Source organism: Pongo abelii, chromosome 7 (assembly GCF_028885655.2).
Source record: "Pongo abelii isolate AG06213 chromosome 7, NHGRI_mPonAbe1-v2.0_pri, whole genome shotgun sequence".
In the NCBI taxonomy this organism is placed as follows: Eukaryota; Metazoa; Chordata; class Mammalia; order Primates; family Hominidae; genus Pongo; species Pongo abelii.
The window spans coordinates 71,219,665-71,240,124 of NC_071992.2; the positions used below are offsets into that span (position 1 = coordinate 71,219,665).

General features: G+C 39.4%; 2 long non-coding RNA genes across 6 annotated transcripts in view; one reads left to right on the forward strand and one right to left on the reverse strand.

The window, feature by feature from the left end:
- Window positions 1–20,460, forward strand: part of LOC129061008 (uncharacterized) — a 109,884-nt gene that overhangs the window by 45,493 nt on the left and 43,931 nt on the right. For 4 of the 5 annotated variants that reach the window (XR_010141114.1, XR_008527931.2, XR_008527929.2 and 1 more), the window contains one exon: window positions 2,911–3,043. This is a non-coding gene — a long non-coding RNA (uncharacterized LOC129061008). Of the gene's footprint in view, window positions 1–556; window positions 655–2,910; window positions 3,044–20,460 lie in introns of all 5 variants that reach the window. The other variant, XR_008527930.2, reaches the window with a different exon arrangement.
- On the reverse strand, window positions 2,736–9,482 carry LOC129061009 (uncharacterized). Its single transcript, XR_008527934.2, has 2 exons — window positions 9,223–9,482; window positions 2,736–3,021 (listed from the first exon to the last, which is right to left on the reverse strand). It is a non-coding gene; the product is annotated as an uncharacterized LOC129061009 (long non-coding RNA).

A 20,460-nucleotide genomic window follows, 5' to 3' on the forward strand; every position in this document is an offset into this window, starting at 1 on the left:
TTTGTTGATCCATGCTAGTGGTGGACATTTTAGTTGTTTCTGTTTTTGGCAATTTTGAATAAAGTTGCCACAAACATTTACCTATGGGTGTTTTTATATCACTTGGGTAAACACCTGGGAGTAGAGTTGCAGGGCTGTTATGGTAACATCTTAGGTGTGGGATTGTTTATTGGTACGATAAGAAACAAATAGCTTTCCAGTTATTGTACCATTCCATTCTTAGCAGCAATGTATGAGAGTTCTAGCTGCTGTGCATTCTTGCTAGCACGTCATACTGTTAGTTTTAAATTTTAAAAAAGTTCTTTGGTAAAGTGTCTGTTCAAATCTCTTGTCAATTTAAAAATTGAGTTTTGTGCCTTTTTATTATTAAATTGACTTCTTTATAATTTAAATGCATGTCCTTTACTAGGTATATGTTTTGCAAATATTTTCTCCCCATCTGTGACTTCTCTTTTCATTTTCTTTACAGTATTTTTCAAGAGCATACTTTTTTATTTTGAAGAAGTCTAATTTAGCAATTTTTTTCTTCTATGTTTTGTGCTTTTTGTTTCCTAAGTCATCTTTGCCTAACCCAAACTGATAAACAGGCTGGAGGGGAGGTGTCAGTGTTCCTGGAACAACGATTATATTCATTTATTGGCTTGAGGCTTTCAGGTAAGGAAGATAGTGTAATTTCAGAACTGCACTTAGTGCAGATCTACAGATGCCTTTGTCTCAACATCAAGGCCTGGATACATAACAACATTTCTTGCTGCTTCCCAAGGCTAGTGGTGGGCAGCCTCTGTGTATGTGTGTGTCTGTATGTGTGTGTGTTTGTTTGTGTGTGTGTGTGTCTGCGAAGGTACAGAACTCCTTCTCCTTAGTGCAGGCTTGTAGCAACATTCCCTCTCTCTGCGTGGGTGTCAGAATCCTCATATCTGACCCTAAAGTCCCCACCCCCACTGCCCTGGTAGGATTAGCTTCCCTCTATTTTACAGAATTTTCTTTTCTTTCATTCTTAATACTTGACAACTGGACACTTCTCTGCATTTTAAGCTTGAAGATATATTTGGAAATACTTTTTATACTTATGTCATCCAGTATTTTATGTTTATAGCAGGTACAGGCCCTCCTTACAATAGGTGATCCACCACGTTGCCAGAAATTCTCTTCTTGAAGACTGTGTTTTCTGATTAAACCCGCCCTTACAATTTAGAATTTAGTCTCTTTTTTTTTTTTACATTTACTTAGTTATCCTTCAAATGTTTTAAATCAAGTGCTGAATTGTTTTCAAAAAAAATGGGAGATGGATCCTCCTTCTTGAAGCTTATAACTTTTATAAAATCCAAAGAAGTTCCTTTAAAAATTCCCCTCCCAGACAATTGCATCCTCCACCATCTAAGTCTCTGTTATTCAATTTTCAATTTCTCTTCCTGGTTACATAGTTTGTGCACTTTGGTTTTACTCATTAATTATACCTTTTTCTCCTTGACTTACCAGAATCATTAAATGACCACAGGATTTTCCCTATTACTGCATATTTAAAAATCTTCTTTTTCATCAAATAATAGTGTAGAATATCAGAATAACCTGCATATTTGCTGCATTATGCATTTGGAGGTTTGTAGAGAACAGAACAATAATTTTTATTTGAGAACAGAAAAATAATTTTTTATTTCATGTATTTCCGGTTCTGTTTTAAGTCTGGAGTGATTATGTGGGAAGTATGAAACATGCTTCAACCCACAATGGTCTTACTACCTGATTGAAGAGGATCGGCTTTTAAAAGAAAAAATCTTATAATGCTGTAATATGAACAGCATGTAATGAAGTGCTGCAACATTGAGTCATAAGTGCACAGAGGTGGGGACAGCCATGGAAGGTTGAGAGGTTGGGTGAGGCTCTCCAGGGTCCTCAGAGCCCTAAAGACACCGAATGATTTGGAATGACAAACAAAGAGAGACGCTGTTCTGACTGGGAAGCAGCCTCAATAAAATACAGAGTACACATAGAATATGAGGGCTCGGTAAAGGGACCCTCGTGTTCCCCACTTCAGTCACAGAAAGTAAACAACTCCCAAGAAAACCTTTTCTGCAAATAAAATAACCAGTACTTCTCTTGAGGGGATCCACAAGGAGCACTTTTACAGATGGATGAATTGGCAGCTATGTTTTGTTTGGTAAAACAGAAACCAGCAGGCAAACATCCTGATATTAACTCAGGAACATCTCCAGCCACAACATTTTCATTTGTTCTTATGTATTCTTAGACCAGATGAAGTGGATTTTTCCCTTACAAAGGAATTCAGAATGTATACTAAGGAAACCATTCCCTTCTGGGATCCAATCTGGTCCTTGTTTGGGAAACAAAATGTGAAACATATCCAGGTGGCTGAAAGAGAAGAGACATCCTGACAATACTCATCAGAAGGCTCCCTGGATCCTCCCTTCCTCCACGTCATTTTACCAGCCCTTAAAAATGTATTTTTCTCCCAAATAAGGATACTTATATTCGCATTCTTTAAGCAGTCCTAGTCTTAGTGAGAAGGCATGCGTATACCATCCCAAGCATGCACCACAGAACAAGAGATCAGCATGCTTCCCCTCAAAGGCCTATTCCCACGGGCCTTTCCCATGTCCCCTCTTGTCACCACTACTTATATCTCTGTATTTCACACCAAAGCCAATGGAAATTCCACATTCTGCCTGGATTCTGTAAGGGTCTCATCATCCAAGGGCAAGAACAAATTGCTGGCAAACAGTCACACACATGTTTGTAATCACTGACATTTGCACTGCTACAAATAAAGAATGCATTCCTCCTACACATGTACATTGAAGATGGTTAGGAAAATCTGTTTTGAGTTAAGCTTCTTCTCTTTGATATGCATTTCCAATTGCTAACCCAATGCTGCTTTAATTTTGTTTGTAGGAAGCTGAACTGACACGAAGCAAAAGAAGTCCATTGTTTTGGATTGAGTTCCATACTTGGCTGGCCCAGAGGTTGATCTCACCACCATTCAGAGATCCAAGAAGAAGCCACCTGTTGGATTTAAGAAAACCCAGTAAGATGGTTGCTACTATGGTTTTTTTTTTTTTGTATGTATGTCTCTGCAGGTAGAAACCTAGTTAGCCAATAAAATGTACTTTTGCATGAGAATTGAAGTAAACTTTGTCTCAAATATGAGGAACTATGTCAGTCATACAGCAATTGTATGGCAAGCCTAAATGATGGTCAGCTTTAAACAAATTTCCACAGGTAGGCCCAGGTTTCCTATCTCTTTTTTAGTGTATCTTTCTTGCTCACAAGTACGTTACTCTTTCATTAACTCCTTCATTCAAGTCTCCAGCTCTTAATCAGCTCCTTCTCTCACCTTCCTTGCCTGAGCATCTCTCCTATCATAGTTTCCCATCTAGACCATACATCTGCCACTGCTCCCCTCATAACCACCATCTCACTAGCCAGGGTTGACTCAGCTCTATGCACAAGATATCTCTGACTAACTCCTTCATATAAGCTGAGACTGCCATCCATCAGCATATCTTGGACTTGGTTTCCTAATTTTGTTCTTCCACTTGCCTTTATTGCTCTTTTAATTCTATTCCAGTGATTTGTCTGGTGGATTGTTGTTTATTGCTACCCATACAGGATGGAGACATTAACATAGGAATCAATTTATTCAGCGTTTTCCTCCCTGTTTGTCCCCAGATAATTCTTCAGTATGGAGACAGGTTGGTATTTTTTGGGTACTGCCATCAGGGCCTCTGCCATCTGTAAACAAGGGATGGGGGGTGTGGATGGAAAAAAGAAAAATGACTATGCTGATTTCTGAAAATTACTGAGATTGAGAAAACCAAGGTCTCACATGGAATAGTTGTGTTAGATCCCAACCTGGATAGTAAGTCTTCAGTATCGTTTCTCTGAAGTCATTTAGGTTTTAATAAGGTCAAAATAACCAGGACACTGAAATTGGTACTATTGTCATCAATAAAGAATAGGCAGCATTTTTGGCTGTCATCATTAGCAGGAGGACAGATTGATGGTATTTTGTCCTAAAAGCTAAGGACCTTCCTACTTCTCACTCAAAATCTTTTTCTTAATTATATTTGCCTGAATTGTTTTGTAGCTATTGGTCCTTATATTCTGTATTAGAAACTAAATAAATCGATTTCAATCTCTTAACTAAGATTTATAATAATACAAATTTACTTCTTAGTAGTCTGTTTTGGTTCAGAGTGTACTGTTAGGAAGAGGACCTATTTGGAGGGTTGTTCTCTACCCATCTTTTTGGGAAAGAAGTATGGAAGAACACTGAACCATTAAGCAGAAAGGAGACACAATTTCTTTTTCTTCAACTTGACAACCCAATTCTCAACTGCAAGGCAAGAGAAAAAAGTAAGGCACATCTGTTCTATCCCCTGCTGTCTATCTCTACCATCAATTCTATAGGTTGAGATAAGAGAGGCTAGAAATAAGATGTTGATCTTCAATTATATTTTTCATTCATTCATTCATTCATTCATTTCCCGTGGGAAAGATTGAGGCCAAGCAGGTGAAACAAGGTGAAGAGGATGAATGGAAAAGAAAACATATACAATATTTAGCTTCCCAAAGTGGTGGGGTGAGGCACTGGTGGAGAAGAAACAGTGGGTTCTCAGCTTTGGACAGGTAAATGCCTGAAGCTAGTGTCTGCCTTGAGGTAGTTTTGCTCTTTACCTCTCTAAGTACAAACAGCAGATGACTCAAGTTTGAGCAGAGAAGTGGGCAGAAGTGTGTTTGTTCTCTGCCTCCAGATGTCTCCAGTGATTATCTGGCAAGCCGCCATACAGGAAGACAATTGACTGAGTGGTACATATTCCTCATATTCTCGCATTTCTAAAAGTCCCAGTTTATTTCTAGTAATTGGTTCTCTGTCATTGACTGAAAAATATATATTATTAAAAAAAACTTTGTAGAAGACAGGCTTTGCACTTCTTTGCTTTCGTGCTTTAGAAAGCAATGTGGTATTTTCTAAAACATTACTGGTTCCACCCAAACATTTTTCCTTGGAGATACAATTAATTCAGGTTAACATAACTGAACAAATATCCATTGACTATTCATCTGTAATATAGAAGAGGACTTCAAAAGGTTCTTGGAAAATGGAAATAAAAGATAGAGGCCAGGCACGGTGACTCATGCCTGTAATCCCAGCAGTTTGGGAGGCCGAGGCAGGAGGATCACCTGAGGTCAGGAGTTCAAGACCAGCCTAACCAACGTGGAGAAACCCTGTCTCTACTAAAAAATACAAAATTAGCTGGGCGTGGTGGTGCATGCCTGTAATCCCAGCTACTTAGGAGGCTGAGGCAGGAGAATCACTTGAACCCAGGAGGTGGAGGTTGCAGTGAGCCAAGATCGTGCCATTGTACTCCAGCCTTGGCAACAAGAGTGAAACTCTGTCTCAAAAAAAAAAAAAAGAAAGAAAAAATATAAACTTGATTTCTCAACATAAGCTCTATGTAGTTTAAGACACTTACATAAGTGATGATATCAGCCATTTTAGTCCATTCCTAAAAAACTGATGGGCCTGGGAATTTAACCATGTCAATGTAGTCTTTTTTACATTATTAACTGAAGAAAAATAAGTGCTCTTTAAAGATATTTTTAAGATTAGGAAACAAAAAGAAGTCAGAAAGTGCCAATCAGGACTGTAAGGCAGATGCCTGATCATTTCCCATTGAAATCCTCATAAAATTGCCCTTGTTTGATGAGAGGAATGGGCAGGAGCATGTCGAGGTGGAGAAGGATTCTCTGTTGAAGCTTTTCTGGGAATATGTCTGCTAAAGCATTGGCTAACTTTCTCAAAACACTTTCATAATTAGCAGATGTTATCATTCTTTGGCCTTCCAGAAAGCCAACAAGGAAAACGCCTTGAGCATCACCCAAAAAACTGTTGCTATGACGTTTGCTCTTGACCGATCCACTTTTGCTTTGACTAGATCACTGCTACTTCTTGGTAGCCATTGCTTGGATTGTGCTTTGTCTTCAGGATCATACTTCAAACATAGTAGAGCCATGTTTCATCTCCTGTGACAGTTGTTCAAAGAAAAGTTTCTGGATCTTGACCCCACTTGTTTAAAATTTCCATTGAAAGCTCTGCTCTTGTCTGCAGCTGATCTGTCATGCAATGTTTTTGCACCCATAGAGTGGAACGTTTGTTCAACTTTAATTTTCAGTCAGAATTGTGTAAGATGAATCACTTGAGATATCTATGGTGTTGGCTATTGTTTTATTTGCTAATTATCTATCCTCTTCAGTTTGGATATAAACAAGATGAATTTTTTCTTTCAAATCGATATGAATGGTCTGCTGTTGTGGGCTTCATTTTCAACATCATCTTGTCCCTTCTTAAAACGAGTTATCTATTTGTATACTGCTGATTTATTTGTGGTATTGTCCCCATAAACTTTTTGTAAAGCATCAGTGACTTCACCATTCTTCCACCCAAGCTTCACCATAAATTTGATGTTTGTTCTTCCTTCAAGTTCAGCAGAATTCATGTTGCTCTGATAGGGATGCTTTTCAAACTGAGATCTTATTCTTCTTAATAATGCAAACTAGATCCTATTCATACATGTATAACAAGTTAGCACAAGTTTATTTCAGTGTAAACAAGTTTTGAAATATATGCATAGTTTTTTCATAATATGCATTTCCATGAACTTTTTGAAGAACCTAAATGATATGTGTCCTGTTATAAGCAGTTAGCAAGAATTTTAACCTGCAAATAAATATATTGAGGAGTATATTTTCTGTGCCAGAATAATTCTACTTCCTGTGTTTAGGAAATAACAGAGTGAAAAACGTACTTTGATATATTTTCTATCTTTTTTGAACAAACAAAGAATTGTGATTTCAGTTTCATGTGTTTTTTCTGAGGAGCTGTAACATGTCCTGGCAAGTGACAGTCTATAAAACATCTACTTAGATTTTACCTTCGTCTTTGAAATAGTAGCCTGACCATGTTTCCAGTGAACATGTCTGCAGTCAGTGCCAATTTTCCTTCGTACTATGTATCTTTTAGTAAAAAGATAAAGCATTAACCTTTTTTTAAATCACAAAACACCTCTACAAGGAAATGTACTAAAATATCTATACAAAGGAATATATGTAATATCTATGACTAAGAGCTATGAGCAGATCACTAAAAATCAAACTGGAGATAAAGCCAGAAAAATGCCCAAAGCCATTTGGAATTTTCTTTCATCTTAAGCTGCTTGTTGCATTCCTGGATGTGGTGGAATTTCCACCCAGTTCGTACCTTTCTATTCCCTGTTTTAACAACAAAATCCACATGCAGGCACATCTTTACAGAATTGTTAAATTGTATGCATTTGCACTCTCTTCCTCTTCAAACCCAAATAGTACAATCTCAAATTCTGCATAGCATCATTAAAGTATTCTGTAATTAAACCTATAATGATAGGTACATAAGAACAGGGAATAAAAATCATAGATACGGCCGGTCATTGTGGCTCACACTTGTAAACTCAGCACTCTGGGAGGCTGAGGCTGGAGGATTACTTGAGGCCAGGAGTTCAAGACCAGCATACACAACATAGTGAGACCCTACTTCCATGAATTTTTTTTTTGTTTTTAATTTTCCAGGCATGGTGACACGTGCCTATGGTCCCAGCTACTCAGGTGGCTGAAGCAGGAGGATGGCTTGATCCCAGGAGGTTGAGGCTGCAGTGAGCCAAAATTGAGCCACTGCATTTCCAACCTGGGCAACAGATTGATACTCTGTCTCTTAAAAAAAAATCATAGGTACTTCCAAAAAAATGTTAAATCAACTAAAAAAGCATCATGTAACTTTTACGAAAACTAACCTAGCTCCTTGCAGGCAAGATGATTGCAAAGATTTTCAGAAGTCTGATTATGGATCACAAAAGAAGTGTGTCTCACACATAATCCTGTTCTGGGTGGTTAAGGAGGAAGGAAGTGTACTTCATCAGTGGAAGTAACAGAGAATGGAAAAATTATACGGTGGATGGTGCTGTGTGGCTTTGTGAACTACTTTGCTGCATTTTCCCTTGAGTGTGACAACAATTTTAATGTAACTGTGTCTTGCATCTTGCAGCACAAAACCCCTGAAAATGAATTTCTGATGGTTGAGAATGAGTCTCATGAGGAAATCAGGAAAATTTTTAAAAGTATGATATGAATAGCTCTTACAATGGATCTTTAAAAAAATAAAATGTGTTTTGAAAGAAAGGTTTGTTTGGGCTTATCTCGCCACAGGACTGTCTGGGTTTCTACCCCCAGTGGAAAAGCAACGCCGCTCTGGCTTCCCGCCTCCTTTTGTTCTGTGGCAATCATCCATCCACGTCTGCAATGTGCCTACAGTTTCCAATCACACATTTCTTTCTTGCTGCCACTGTGGAGTTAAGGCATATGATAGCATTTGGAAGAAAATAAACATCCCTTGTAATAGGCCAATATGGCAAACCCTGGTGAATGGGATCTATCAAAAGCAAACTTGGGTAATGATCAAGGGAGAAAATAAAGCCTTTATTCTTGGCTGCTGAGACTGGTGACTTCCAGCTAGGCTGTTCTTTCATTTTATTGTTAGGGTGAGTTCAAGTACACCTAACGCCCCAAGGGGATCACACCGTTGAAAGACTCCATACTTAAAAGAAGAAGAAATTCTAAAGTTATAAACACATCTAACTTGGAACCATCAGGGTATTCCATATTTTAGGGCATTTTCTTTTCAAGTTCTCCTTCAGTTCACATAAAAGCCCTACTTCTTTGTTTTTCTTGGCCAAAGGATAGGGCCCTGGACAAGAGTTCTGGAAAACCCTATGGAGGCCTTGGGAGCTTCCCCTCCTGGTGCTGGCAGCCGGCAGATGCCTGTGATGCTATCTATGCCTGTCAGTTTAATCTCACAGCGCTGCCTAACAGGCACGACATCCTCCTGGAGTGCTTTTACTGGAACTGTTTTAATGACTGTGAATAATATTTTGAAAGACCCAACACCTGATCTTCCATTAACAAACCTGGCTATTTTGCTTTTAAATGTCCAGAAGAGCCAATTATCCTGCAAATATGATTCAAGTGTATCAGATTGAATTAGAGAAGTGCATATCAGGAAACTTCCCTTGCATTCCAAATCTGTCCAGTTGAGGTAGGGTTTTTTGATAGAAAACATTTCCTTTTTTTTTTTTTTTTTTGCCAAACTATGTCCCATTTCAGAATACTTACAAGATCTCTCGCCCTTGGTAACAGAGGGGAGGGGTTCATATGTTGACATCCAACTTCCTGAGAGGTGGTGAGAGACAAAATCTCCCCAACCTCCTTACCCAACTGTAATGACGAAAGACGTACAACAAAAGGATGTCTTGTTTAATGTGGGATTTTATGTGCCACTGGAACATAGGCAACATCTAATGTGAAATGGCTTCTGTTTCAAACAGAGGGCCACTATTTTGCCCTCTGTTTACTATGTTGCCCAGGGTTACCACAGCCTTGCTAGAGTTCCAAGCACGGTGGGTATCAGCAGAGATGGATGCCATTGTAAGGAGCCTGGAAATCCCAGGTGTAGGTACTGAATAAACAAGGAAGATATTGTAATAATCTCCGTTTTGAGGACAAGGGAAAGAAACAACCACTGAAGAATTTTAATAAGATATTTTTCTAGCCTTCAAACCATTTTCAGGAATATTTCAGCAGGGTAGGACTTAGGGCCACTTATTCAGCCTCATGATTGGCCAGTTTCTGTCCATTCCTGCACCTTTTCTCCTCCTTCTCTCTTGGGTAGTTCTCTCCAGCTGCCTCTTCTCTTTGCATATCCAGGCCATGCTGATAACATTAGTGCTTCTGCAAAGATATAGATTTTAACAGGGAAAGGAGATGGCGTCTGGCATATGGTAGATAATCAATGTTGGTTGACTAAATAAAAGCCAAACTTCATCTCCACTGACTTTATTACTACTTAAACTGAACATTTAAAAAAAGAATTAGTCTTGGACGTGATGCAACATTATCTCTAAGCCAAACTTTTTTACTATCTTGGGTTTTACAGCCTTCTTACCCTTCTGGTTAAGTGAGAGCAGGCAACTCCATCTGGCATGTAAAGAACTGGAAAAAATTTCTATGGATTTTTGTATCTGTTTATTTCTCCTTGTACATGTTGTAGCTACTGGTAGAATATTTGGATTTTTGCCAGTTTGTTAGAAGAGTAGATTTTACTTTACGTTTACTTTTTATGAGCAAGATTGAGCATCTTGTTATATGTTTAAGTGTCATTCGTGTTTCTTTTTAAAATAATTTCTTATTGTTACCTCTCGCCCATTTTTTTCTATCAGGTTGTTGGTCTTTTCTCCAATTTTAGAAGCCTTTGTAAATTAAGGATATTAGTTAGCTCTTTGTTACATGTGGCAAATATACTTCTCTAGATTGTCATTTGTTTTGTACTTTGCTACTGTGAATGTGTTTTAATTTCATAGAGCTAAATTTATCACTATTTCTCCTTGTTGCCTCTGTGTTTTGAATCATGATTAGGAATACTTACACGTTTTCAGGTAATTAAGAAATTCATCTCTGTTTTCTTTTCATATTTGTGTGGTTTTATTTTTTACATTTCAGTCTCTAAACTATTTTGAATTTCCCTGGTGTCTATTATAAGAAATATATCCTATATTATCACTTTTCACGTTGCTATTGAGTTATCCCAATATTATTTGTTAAGAAGGCCATCCTTTCCCCATTGATTTGAAATTCTGCTTTTTTACATGTATTAAATTTCCACATACAACCATGCCTATTTCTGAATTTTCTGTTTTATGACATTAGTCTGTCTGTGAACCAATATTATGCTATTTCTAATTATATAGACTTTATCATTTATACAGTAACAATAATTTGTAATGTCATTTTATACACAGTAGGAAAAGTTTCTCCCCACAACCAACCCACTGCGCTCCTTTCCCGGGGCTTTTGTAGTTATTATTGCTTGTTTGTTCTTCCAAATGAACTTTGTTACCACTTTCTCTAGCTTTAGAGATAAAAGACTGTTGATATTGTACTGAGATGGCATTAAGCTTGTTAATTAACTGAGGGATGATTTACGTCTTTACGGTAATGAGTTTTTCTGCCAAGGTATACTGCATGTCTTCCCATTTTCCACTAAGTAAGCTCTGTAGTTTTTAGGAGTGTTTTATGATTTTCCTCATATAGGCTTTATATACTCCTTAATCTTAACGTTAAAGTTATGCCCAACGTTTTCTTTTCTAAATGTAAATAGAATCTTTCCCATTATATTTTAATTTCCCATTAATTTTCAGTTGATTTTTGTTTTACGTGTGAGAGCTATTTTTGAAAGTATCCATTTAAACTACTATAATAAATTATCTTATTGTTAATAATGGTTTTCCACTGATTTATTTTTTAGGGGGACATTACAGATGTATAATTTTATCACATGCAAATACCTCTTTTTAATTCTTAGACTACTAATTGCTTCTCTTGTCTTATTACATTGGCCAAAATCATCAACGTGATATTGAATAGTAGCTCTAGTGCGTTTTAGAAAGCTATTCACAAAGAATAAAGTTGATTGTTTTGGGAACTTTTCCTCTTTTTTCTCACTTTTCCCTCTTCCTTCCTAGAAAGAAAGAGTATGAGAATGAGATGCAGAGTAGAGTTCCCAACATTAAGCATGAGAGAGACAAAGGGAGTCTAGGAATCTGGATAATTACAATTAGAATTCAGACCTTGGGATATCTATGGTTCAGATGAAATGTGTTGTTTAGCTGCTAACATTTCGATGCTTCATTAATGTAGATGCTTCCAAGATAATTGCTCAATTAATTATCAAGAATCTACATGTTCACAGAGATATTTGACCTGAGTTATTTCCTTTGCCAGGATAACTTGAAGGATGAGTAAAAGACTTAACTTGGATAAGAAAACCTTCTCATACATTCTGTTTCAGTCAGAAAGCCATTTCCTTGAAGTTTCTTAGCATTCTAGGGCTTATATGGTGCCGGGTTGAATGCTAAGTGTTTGTCTCATTGGTTCCACACAACACACCAAATTGAGGACTGGAGGTGTTATGTAACTGGCTCAAAGTTATAAAACTTGTAAGAAGCAGAGGAAATTGAAACCGAGGATTATTGAACTATAGACTGCCTCCCATGTGGCCCAAGTGCTCCAGACTAGGCCCCCAGTTTGGACATGAACGTGCACTGCCAGTGAGGATCTTCGAATGAGGTGTTCTGGGGTATGTAGGCTTCATGGCTGCTCCTGAAGCAATTATTGATTACCTCTAAGTGATCACTGGCATTAGCATTATTAAATGTCCAGTCACATTTAAGAAGCCATGTGGCTATGTGGCTTTGTCACATCTGTTGACCACAGAAAATGACTCAATCTATTATCCTGACAAATTGCATTCCAATCCCTTGAGAAAGATACTCAAATTGGAAAATCATATGCACTTTTGCTTCCCTGCTATATCTATGGCTTCACTGCAATCATTTCTTAAAACTTCCAACAGAACAGCAACAGCTCTCACAATTGGCATGTTTTAAGGCTCCTCTATCTGAATTATTTAGGAAAGCTTTAGAAAATGAAAAAACTAAGACTCAAGAGCAAGCTACTGTCTCTTTTAGAGGATGAGCTTCACATGGCTATTTTATTCTTTTCCATGTTAGAAGCAAAGTTTTAAAAAATACTCTTTATGCTTTTATGAAAATGTTATGTGATTTTTAAAAGTATTATGCATAAAGACAATAAAAAATTAAAAGGAAATACTTTTTTTTTTCATTAGCTGGTATTCAGTAATGTGTCAAATCTTGATATACCTAATTTGTCTTCTTTCAACTTTACTTTTGGATTTCCTGATTCCAATTTTTCAAAAGTTGACAGACATCATGTTATTGTCACTAATTCCTCCCACTCAGCTCTCAGAGGTTCATTGTTCTGAGGGAGAAATTGTCATCTCCCCTTTTCCCTCCACTGGCTCAGTTTAAGAAAGTGAGGCAGATTACGGGTCTTTTTTTTTTTTTTTTTTTTGCTTCAGCGCTGGCTGGCATTTGATTCTGGAGTATCCCAAGACCTTTTCTAGAAAGTTCCAACTCTTCATCCTCTTCTCCTGCTCTTCAGTCTTCAGAGCCTCTTTGTGGTTCAAGAGGTGTGGGTAAAAGGAAGAGTTTGCTCAGCACCACTGGGAGGAAGCTCCTGAGCTGACCCTTAGGTACTGGGAAGTACCTGTCCTAAGACAGTTAAGTGAGACTTTTCAAAACTGATGGATAGTATCTGGCTTCATCCACAGAGAAGACCAGCAGAATCACTTGGCTATTGGGACATTAGGCATACTCATCTAGAGCTCCTCCAGCCCTCTCTTTTGAGTTCAGGGCATAACTTCTTCCATGGACCACTCAGTTAGTGACATTTCCATGGCTAGTTTGGTGCAGCTTGTGTGGGTTCTCTAACGCTGACTGCTCAGCCCACTTCTGATAATTGTGGCCTGAGAAAAGTTTAAGAATTTAAAGGAGTCATGTTGGCATTTCTGAAAACCTTTTGTTTCTAGTGGTCGAAGCCTAGCATTGAAGTCTAGGAGCCCAGTGGCATCCACGTAGAAGAATCAGCTTTGCAAGCTGAATGCATCCAGCTGTTGTGGAACCTCATGCTCCTACAACTTAGTGGAGCATCTTTAAGTAAAAGAATACAAACATTTCTTACTCTTTCTTTCTTTTTTTTTTCGTTTTTTTTTTTTTTGAAACAGGGTCTCAGTCTGTCACCCAGGCTGGAGTGCAGTGGTATAATCATAGCTCTCAGCCTTGAACTCCTGGGCTCAAGCAATCCTCCCATCTCCGCTTCCCAAAGTGCTGAGATTACAGGCATGAACCACCATGCCCGACCACTTTTCCTTACTTTATGAGATATAGAATCATGTGAACAAATTGCTAAGATCTTGGAAGGGGTCTTGAAGGTTAAGCATGTTAGCTTCCAGTCAAATCTTCCTCTGTCTCTGAGCAGCTCAATTGACTCTCTTCCCCTGTGGACTTCTGTGACCTTGCGACTGTCCTAGCAACTCATCTTAACTTTCCTGTCACACCATTGTTTCCTCATTCATAACTGTTTCTCAGTTATACACACTTATTTTGATGTTTATTTCTTCATAGCCCACCCTCTCTCTACCTAACAAGAGTGATCTTACAAATTATTTTCTGGAACAGCTCAGTTTATGTTGTCATGATAGTTATTAATAGAACCCTTTTTCACTATCAAAACTTCTATAGTTTAGATGATAAGGTTTGTCACTTATTTATTGCTTTTAGTGACTTTTTTGAATACACTGACATTGCTTATACGAGATTGCCTAGTTTCTGAACATATTTATATTTCTTCCTAACTTAGTTTTGGCTCTCCACTGTCCTTCCCAGATTTAGTTAATATCTGAGTTGGAATCAGTCAGGATCCTGGGATTGGATGGATATTTTATGATTGATTGATCTTTGCAGCAATTTTAGCAAAGTATTCAGCCTTATTTGTGAAGCTGTCAGTACAGAACAAACATTCATGACATCATAGTTATCCCATCTCAAGTAACCAAACACTACCCTGAACCCCCAAATTGCTCCTTCTCATAATCCATCGTATGTAATATCACATAAACTTGTCCAAGCCAGACACATCCACTTACTGTAACAGAAGATGCAGTTCAAAAAGAAATATCTTGCCAGGCGCTATGGTTCATGCCTGTAATCCCAGCACTGTGGGAGGCCGAGGCTGGTGGATTGCTTGAGCTCTGGAGTGCGAGACCAGACTGGGCAACATGGCAAAACCCATGTCTCTACTAGTCTCTACTAAAAATACGAAAAAATTATCTGGGCATGGTGAAGCTCACCTGTAGTCCCAGCTACTTATAGGGCTGAGGTGGGAGGATCGCTTGAGCCTGGGAGGTTGAAGCTGCAGTGAGCCCAGATAGTGCCACTGCACTCCAGCCTGGGCAACAGAGTGAGACCCTGTCTCAAAAAACAAAAACAAAAAATGGAAAGAAAATTCTCAATGACATATTTTTTTTGGAGATGAGTGTTCGTGGTCTATTTATGTGACATGTACCTTGACAAAATAGTTTGTATAAATGTGATTTCAGGTCTGTTAGGTGTGTGAAGGAACAAGCAATAAAGAGATCACAAAAGTTTCATGAAACTGCTCGTGCTCACCAAGCTTGTTTCATGTGTGACTCTTGCATAGACCAAATAGGAAGTGGCTGAGATCCTCAGGCTCCCTAGACAAGGGGAAATAGACGTTGACGGTTGAAGTCAGGTCTTGGAGTCAGATCTGGTTTGAATCTGTTCTCTGCTACTTATAAACTGGCTGGGCTTGAGTTACTTAATGTCTCTGAGCCTTGGTTTTCTCATATGTGAAACTGGCATAATGATGCCACCTGTCTCACAGGTTTATTGTAAAAATTAAATCAGACACTATTTGTGTCCACTAAGCATGCTGCTAAGGCATAACTGTCAGCATCATCCTCATCATCTGTGTGACTCTCTTGTAGTCTATTGACATTTTTGGCATCATTTTGAAAGAATAGAATCGTGGTTGTGGGAAAGCATTGAGGGTAAACCTTAGAAATAGCACATTTTAGCAGGAAAATGTGGAGCCCAGAAGCAGGAATCCAGGTTCTCTTACTGATTGGCTTTGCAACCACAGGCAGGTTGCCTCTCTGTGTTTTAGGTTTCTCAGTTACCAGTGGTAGGTGGGGGTGTGCGGAACACCAGTGCCCTCACAGGTCACGTGAACGAAATGAAATCATACATATTAAATTATTTTTTTTAAATACAAAGTACTACGTTCACATATGATAGGTTTGTGGTTATAAAGATTAAGGACCAGGCCAGGTGTGATGGCTCATGCCTGTAATCCCAGCACTTTGGGAGGCCAAGGTGGGTGGATCACCTGAGGTCAAGAATTTGAGACAGGCTGACTAATATGGTGAAACCCCATCTCGACTAAATATACAAAAATTAGCTTGGCGTGGTGGCTGGCATCTGTAATCCTAGCTACTTGGGAGGCTGAGACAGGAGAATTGCTTGAACCTGGGAGGCAGAGGTTGTGGTGAGCCGAGATCACACCACTGCACTCCAGCCTGGGCAACAAAAAGATTAAAGACCAGACAAGCTTGGTGAGGATATGTGCCTGCTGGGGCTTTATCGGCGAGGTGACTTGAACACCATTACTCGCATTTTGTTGTGTTCCTCTTGTGTCTAATTCTGGCTGACTTGGCCATATCATTATAGAAGACCAATGCATCAAAGAAGAACATTTCATTAATTAATTATTTTATAGAGCCAGGGTCTTGCTATGTTGCCCAGGCTGGTCTCAAATTCCTGGCCTCAAGCAATCCTCCCATCTCAGCTTGCTGAGTAGGTGGGATTACAGGTGCAAGCCACAGTGCCTGGCCATGAACATTTATTTTAATGTTACTTGACCTTTCATTGCTTCCAGTGCTGGCGTCATGGGACTGGGTTCCAGCCCATGTACCCCCATCTAGATGTAGGACTTTGGGGAGGCCAGCTGACTTCTGTAGACACCTGTCCTCATTTCTGCATTGAGGAGTTGAAAATAGATCTTTCAAAGCAATCCACGGACCACCTGCCTCCCATGACCACTATAGTCTGAGCGGCCACTCTCTCTTGCCTGAAGTGTTGCAAGTTGCAAGTCCTAATTGATTTGTGTAATTTGCTGCTTTGCCAACCACTTCCTCCACATCTGTTCTCACATCACAGGTCAAACTTTTCCAATGGACACCTTCAGTGTCTTCCTCTGCTCTTGGAATAAAAGACAAGCCCCTTCCCCTTCCTTAGGCTCCAAACCTGTCCTAATCTGGGTGTCCTGCCTCTTCAGACCCTCTTCCAACCTCACCTCACCTCACCTGGGCACCCCCAACTTCTAGCTCCACTAACTTCTTTCTGCCACAGTGCTGTTACTGCCCGTTTGTCTGGTCAGCCCCTACTCACCCTTCTGCCCCCAGCTCAAGTGCAATTTCCTCACAAAAGCCTCCTCAGGCCTCCCTGGACTGAGCAGGGCCCCATTCCTGACTCTACCAGGGCAGGACCTTTCCTTCCTAGCTCATGTCAGCATTGCAGTTTTATATTAGCTCATATGCTCATTCGATTCCTCCTTGCCTCCCATTCTGAGCATCGCTCCTTGAGGACAGAAACCAGGTTTATCTTCATCACTATGGATCCTTAGGTACCTGGCATGTTGGAGGTGCTGGATAAATATTTTTTGAGTGCATACCAAAATGAATGAAATATACATGAACTATAAGGTAATTTTAAATATTTCACATATTGTGATTCTATGCTTTTTTATCCACCAACTCAGGGCTGTTTAATTTGATTCTTATGTGGGACATCCCAATAAAGCTCTATTATTTCTAGACATCTAACTTCTCAGAGTCCGATACTAGGGATTTAGTAAATTAAGTGGACATAGGTATTCTGGAATTCTTTCAAGGATGTGAATTATGAGCCAATAAGGCAAGAGAATCAGAATTCCAGAAGAACCCAGTGGAACTGATGATGACCAAGCCTTCTCCATGGACTTTCTTTGGGTTGAAGCTGCCCAAATTCCCTGCCAGAACGATGCTGAAGTTAGGACCACACAGAGAGCCTGGCTGTTAGTCAGCACTTGGGTTGTAGGTGGCTGCAATGCCCAGTCATCTTTATCCAGTCTAGGCCATGTTAACCCTCTCTTGCTCCTTCGCTCTTCCGGGCGGGTGCTGTGATTCGCTTGTGAAAAGTCATGCAACCCTCTGGTGTGCACAAGCCCCAGTCTGCTTATTAAGTCTGAATTCCAGGGGCAGCGGCTTGCCTGGTGGATGCCCCTCTCCCCATCTCTCCTGGGCTTTGGCACTCATTCTGTCCCAGGAGACCTGCCTTTCAAGTCCCCAGAGTGACTCAGGGTGACTTCATACTGGGTTTCATTTTCATGTATTCAGTTCAAGTACATTCTTTTAAAAGCTCTGCTTTTCATTGACAGTAAGAAAACTGCCCTGGTTTGTAGGTCTGACACAGGGCTTGGAAACTTCACTTTTTAAAAGGATCACAGGTGATTTTGATACAGATGCTCAGGGACAAAGCTTTACACTGTTCTAGAAGCAGCAGTACCCGCAGCCCAGGCATTCATGTTTCCTTTGAGCCAGCCTCAGGGATGAGTGAGTGTGGTGGAGGGAGCTAATTGGTGATAAATTGGTGGAATAGGTCCCTAGCCAAGGGCAAACCCAATTTTTTTTTCGTCTGATATCCAGAGACAGTTCAGCTTCACTTGTTTGTCATATAACACTGTCTGTACCCTGCCTGCTGGTTGGAGCACAGTTGAGCATGTGAGCGTGTGTGGAGCTCCAATTATGTGCACTGGATTGATGGGGACACATCAGCCTTCACAGACAGCCAGGGAGGGTGAGAATAGGCCAGATGGCGCCCACGGTCACAGAAGTGTAGCAAGAGGAACAGTCAGTTTGTTAGGGAAGCAGTGAGTGAAGTGTTACGAGATATTTACGTCTAGGAAGAGTGTGCTGGTTACCAAATTAGTCCAAGGGTTTTCAAATATTTTTCTAACTATACAATTATATGTGCTTATTATAGAGAATTAAGAAATATTTCAAAATAGGAAGAATAATATAAAATTCCTCTGTAAACCAACTTCTCAGAAATAACTAGCAAAATTTTATGTATCCAATATGAAATATACATTAAATACATATTATTACAAATATCTGTTATACTATTTATATATAAATATAGATTACATAATGTTTATATGCTAAAATATGTTATGTATTTAATATTGGAAATACACAAAATATCACTATTTACATATACATGTGCACATATATATACACAGAAACACCCACAAATTTTGTTTTAAACTTGAAATAATAAAGTTTATATTTTGCTTTTTTTCACCTGACATTACATTGTGACGTTTTCCCCATGAGATTCGATAGTCTTCAAATACATGGTTTTTTTTTTTGGCGGGGGAGGGTGGAGTCTCACTCTGTCACTCAGGCTGGAGTGCAGTGGCGTGATCTGGCTTACTGCAAGCTCTGTCTCCCGGGTTCATGCCATTCTCCTGCCTCAGCCTCCTGAGTAGCTGGGACTATAGGAGCCCACCACCATGCCTGGCTAATTTTTTTTTTTTTTTGTATTTTTAGTAGAGACGGGGTTTCACCGTGTTAGCCAGGATGGTCTCAATCTCCTGACCTAATGATCTGCCCACCTCGGCCTCCCAAAGTGCTGGGATTATAGGTGTGAGCCACCACGCCCAGCCAAATACATGCTTTTTAATAGCTATATGATATATGATGTCATGATCAAAATGAATTATTACTTGATTTTAGCCATTTATATTGTTTCTAAATATTCATTATTATAAAAAATGCTTCAATGAGTGATCTTGAACTTAGATTTTAGTCTGTTTCTTTGATAATATTAAATTGTCATTCCTTTAATAAGTCAAAAGCAGGGATGATTGTGTTCTAATTTAGTGTCTTGCTGAAACTGAGTCAAGAAACATTTCCAAAGTGGAATTGTGGAATAGTGGAATTGCTTTCTAAATATCCGGTGTCAGAGGAAGGAAAGGAAGCTGGGAGAGCCCCCTTCCCACTGCACTGTCCCCGCCCATCACAGACAAAGGACTCTCCTCTCTCTGTCTACCGTGCATCTGCACAGCCAGTTGAGCCCTGGTTAGTTCTGGCATTTGTGGGCAGGGAAAGCACTGTAACTACTTTAGCAGTTATTTCACTAAAGCTTGTCTGTGTGGCGTTCATGTATCTCAGCGAGTGTAGCCTGGCTCACAGAGTATCTGATTCCATGTAGCACATGCTGGAGCCAGGGTGGAGAATTGTACCACAGTGTTACGAAGACAGCCCACAGAACCTTGGCAGGCAGAACATCATGCTTTGAAAAAGTTAAAGATTGATGATAATTAGTTAATGAGATGTCAGGCTCACTAAAGAGAGGAAATCATTAATTAGTACTTAATCTGTTTTTAGATATACTAGACTAGAGTCTTACAATTTCCAGCATCATCAGCTTTAAACCATGACATGAATGCAAAGTGTAATTTCTACCACCAGATTTTTGTAATTATCTTATTAAAATATGCTTTGGTACACTGAAACAAACATTAGTTTTAGTTCAATTTTAATTGTGGGAAATGAGAATTTGGAGCATTGACTTAGAGTTTCTAAGGAAAGGAAAAGTTCATAGCGATGTGTTTAGATTCACTCTCCTTCATCCACTGTAGAGGAGCTGGTTGCCCAAGCATTGCCTCTTGGCAGCTTCTCATGGGGAGGTGATATCACATCTGCCTCCGAAGGCCCATTTGGATGAGATCCTTGAGATGGCCTGGGATCCACCCCATGCTCACCCCAGCTCTGGTACTTTTCTTCTGCCTTCATCCCTGCGGCCCTTCCTGCCT